A 4629-nucleotide genomic window follows, 5' to 3' on the forward strand; every position below is an offset into this window, starting at 1 on the left:
TTTTTAAAAATTATTTATTTAATAACAACATACTTAGAAGAAGCATATCATTACAACACAATTGACATATTCAATAACGGTTTCCTGAGGTAGGATGCATCTCTTTCAAAATTGGCTGTAAATTTTTAGGTTTACAGTTGAATTATTACAGTTACACAATATTGTACTCAGTATAAACCCTATAAGACATAAATTAAATGACGTTTTAACCTTTAAAAAAGATCTCCATTTCAAAGGGAAGATGACCCTTTACTTTCACTAATTCCATGCATATAAGGACATAAATTATTTTTTCTTTCTGTTAAGGTGAAGCTGGCTAGATTTCAAATTACATTATATCCTTCATAAAGAAGAATTTTCAAACCAATTGTTCCCCATTCCTGAGGTTTTAGTTTATAGTTAGCAGACTTATGAATTAGGGAAAATTCCAAGCATGGTGGCACACGGAGGCAGAGGTTGGCAGATCTCAGTGAGATGGAGGCCAGTCTGGTTTATACAGCGAGTTCCAGGCCAGCTGGGGCTAAAAGGAGACCTTATCTCAAAAACAAATACACAAACATGTCAAACAAACAAACAGAAACTACTTAAAGGAAATGTGTCTACTTGATCAAAAGAAAGTGTGCATTTCTGCCTGATTCCTTTGCTACTTATCTTTACTACTAGGCATTGTTTTGTTTTAATTCAAGTCTTGAAACTCTGGGAAGCCCTCAGGCCTTCAATAAGCTGTTTAAATTTTTATAGCATATTTGATCCTTTTGCTTTTACAGGCTGAACCTCCCTACTTATAAAACACAAAATCTTAAATGTTTCAAATTCTGAAACTTTGAGCACTGATTTGTCAATACAAGTGGAAGATTTTACATAATGAAAATTTTTTGATGCACACAATGACAAAATGTACAGTAACTTAAATTTAGGCTATGTATATAAACTGTGATATATGAACCATGCATTGATTCATGCTTATATTTGAGCCCCATCCACAAGATATTAATATGGAAGTATTCCAAAAGTTTTAGAAATAGCTAAGTTCTGAAGCTTCCTGTACCAAGCATCTTTGGATAAGGGAAGCTCAACATGTATTTTTTAGATGTGTGTGTCCACTTCTGACCCAAAAGTGCAAATGCTTTGTGATGGGCATTACATAGATGTCTCAAAGGCAAATAGGCTTAGCTATTCCTCAGTTAAGATGCAGGGCTTTATTGAGTATACTCTCAGGACTAAGTGAATTGTACATACTGGGTCTGGAACATGTTGTTTAAATCAATTGTTTGCCATTGAGAGGAACAAAATCAGCCCTAGGCTCTCCAAACTTTATCTCACAGAGATATTTAGAGAGATAAGTGAATCTAATAACCTGTCTTTGAAAAAAAAATGTTTCAGTAAAATAGGAGCAGCTGTTTCCATTTGGTGATATTTTCTCTGATGCCTTCTGCTGTCAGATTGTAGTTGGTAAATAATAAAGATCAGGATTTTAGGGAAGATGCTTCTGCCTGGGGACAGCCTCTTGGTATGCTAGGGTGTGGATTATTAGCAGGAGAAGCTCTTGTCTTCTTACTTGAGTGAGGACTTTCTGTTGATTTCTAATTCCAGAAATTCCAACAAGACCTCCAAGAATACCTACAAAACCAACAAGACCCAAACTACAAGACCCACAAACCACAGCAATACTCACGCCACAAGACGCACAACTTCAACTACAGCCATACCCACAACTATAACAAGACCCACACAAGTTCCAATGTCAAGCGTGTCCAGCTCTTCTCCTCCAAACCCTACACTAACTCAGACACCCAAACCAGGTAAAGCCCAAGTATTCAGGACTCAGAGGCCTTCCTATGACATGCTATACTCTACTCAGGACACTGAGTTAAGTCAGAAGTACAATCTAAGGGACGGTATCTAAACTGGTTTCCAAACACAAGCTTCACATGGTCTGTGATTCTTTTCTGCTCTTAAGTCATGTACACCTGCGCAGAATTTGAAGAGCCATTGTTAGAGACATGATATAAAGTGACTAGACTGTGATACTCTAGATAGAAGGGATATTGTTTTCAGTGCTACTGTATAAGACATTTTCCAAAAAGACCAGCAATAGTGTTTTGCACAGAGCAAAACCTGATGTCATGGAATGTGAGATAGCAGAAGGAAAAGGCCTTGAATGGTGGATTTAAATGCATCTGGACATTGTCCTACACCGTTCTGGAAAACATTAAGTGCTAAGCAGAATAATTGCACTGACAGCAGCATCCAGCTAGACACCAAGAAAGAACAGTTAATGGTAAGAATCTAACTTATTACACATTTTACCATCTCTTACTGAAAATGTAACACAGAATATTCTGTATGACATTCAGGTTATCTTTCCTGAACCTGTGGATAGACTCAGATGTTAATGAAATTGGTGTTGTTGAAGGCACACACTCTGGAATAAGACAGAGCTGACACTGTCAGCAACAACCCCTGAGCTTATTGACTTATTTCATACAACTGGGCCAAAATGGGGAGAATAGAAATGTGCTTGTCAAATTTCAGGATGTTTCCCTCTCATTATGTAGAGCAAGGTTATTAAATGGTATTATTTAAGCTGGGCTGGTGGTCTGAGCCGGCTTTCCCAGTAGTCAGGCTGCTGAAGTAGAAGGACCATAGCCCGTGACCAGTCTATGCTACATAGTAAGATCATGTCTAACATGGGGAATTACTTAGAAACCGGGTAAAATACCACAGTAGTGTTCCCTTCCTTAGCCCAAAGTTGATCATTCCCCTCTCAAGGCATGTTGCTGGGAGTGTAAGTGGTTTTGACAGGAAGGGGTAGGTGAGGAATAGTGGTTCACACCTATGGAATTATGTGACAGAAGGAGTGAAACCCAGTATAAAATATTTCTTTCATGGATTTTTTTTTTTTTTAATAGGTCTTTGCTGTCAGTGACCGTTAGTGGAACTTTGTGTCCCAGGTGACCTAGGACAGTCCCGTGTTAGACTTGTTCTCCAGCAGCCCATTAGAAAAATCTAGATTTTTCCATTTATTTTAATGGAAGAAATTGAACAATGGTACTTTATCAAATTGGGCTATGTGGGCAAGTACAGCAAATCATGAATGAAAAGAGGGTACTTCCTTAGGGTACAGGGAAGAATTACCCCAAAGTACTAGGGAATGGATCAGTTAAAAACAGAAACAGTACCCTTGATGGAAAGAATATATCATGAATGTTTTCGAGGACGTGTTAATTTTCATTTCATTTCCCCCCACCCTCAAGTTCAGAGTGCAGCCACGTGAAAGATGTGTTCGTAGCGCCATAGGAAGAGCTTGTGCCAATTCCTTTGAACTCAGTCTTGTAAACTTGTTTCTGGCCTCTCTTTTAAACTAAACCATTCTGTACCTATTTGTTTGTTTATTCATTTATTTATTTGAAACAGTGTCTCACTATGTGATGCAGGCTGGCCTGGAACTTTCCAGGTGGTCTGGGCTGGCCCTGAACTCATGATCCTCTTGCCTCAGCCTCCTCAGTGCTGGGATTACAGACATGTCACTATTCTTGTTTCCATTCTCGGCCTTGGATCCTAATGTGCGGCTCACTGAGCCCCTGTCTTCTTGACACTTTTCAGTGATATTTTCAGCGTTGTGTGTTTCCTTATGCCATGGCTGAGCAGGTGCAGAAGGGACACCTCAGTCCTAATCTCTCTTAGAAAATAATTGTAAAAGGTGAGCTTTGCTTTCTGGAGCCGTTAGGGAACTGGTTGCTTTGATATGCTCTTTCATTTTATTTAACGTTAATGTTATCTTTCATTGAGTAACTTTTGTATTAACAACTGACAAAAAGCAGAGCATAGACGCTAATAGATGAGGTTCTTTTAGGTGCCAGGCAGACGCTGTGGGGGCAAGAGGGTGGGAGATGGGCTACACTGAGCCCCCAGGGAGTAGATCGGAAGGAGATAATCAGAAGGGACAGCAGATGCAAAGGCAATTAGTTATGACCAATGCCTCCTGTCCCCACACCCAGTGCCCTGCACTCATCTACACTGTTTCTGGTCTCTCAGGCTCTTATGTTTACTTTACTTGTGAAGTTCTTTCAGTTTATCCTGTGTAAATCTATATTTTTCTATGGTCGGTTATCTGCCCTATGTGATGCTATCTAGATTGCCTCATTTTGTTAACGATTGGCTCTATGCAAGGCCAGCTTTTTTCTTCAAAATCCGTGTCTCAGGGCTGAAGAGATGGCTCAGAGTTGAAGAGCACTCACTGCAAATTTCATGATTTCATCTTTCTTTACTGCTGAGTAAAACTCCATCGTATATATGAACCACATTTTCATTATCCACTCATCAATTGAGGGACACTTAGGTTGCTTCCATCTCTTAGCTATTGTGAAAAGAGCAGCAACAAACATGGATGTACAAGTGTCTCTGCAACAGGACAAGTTCTTTGGGTATATGCCAAGGAGTGGTATAACTAGATCAAATGGTAGGTTCATTTGTGGTTGTTTAAGAATTCTCCACACTGCTTTCCATAGGGGTTGAAAAAGTTTGCAGCCCCACCAGCGGTGGATGAGTGTTCCCCTTTTCCCACATCCTCTCCAACATTTGGTACCATTTGTTTTCTTGATCTTAGCCAGTCTGACTGGGGTGAGG

This window comes from Nannospalax galili, unplaced genomic scaffold (genome assembly GCF_000622305.1).
Source record: "Nannospalax galili isolate Female #2095 unplaced genomic scaffold, S.galili_v1.0 scaffold1813, whole genome shotgun sequence".
In the NCBI taxonomy this organism is placed as follows: domain Eukaryota; kingdom Metazoa; phylum Chordata; class Mammalia; order Rodentia; family Spalacidae; genus Nannospalax; species Nannospalax galili.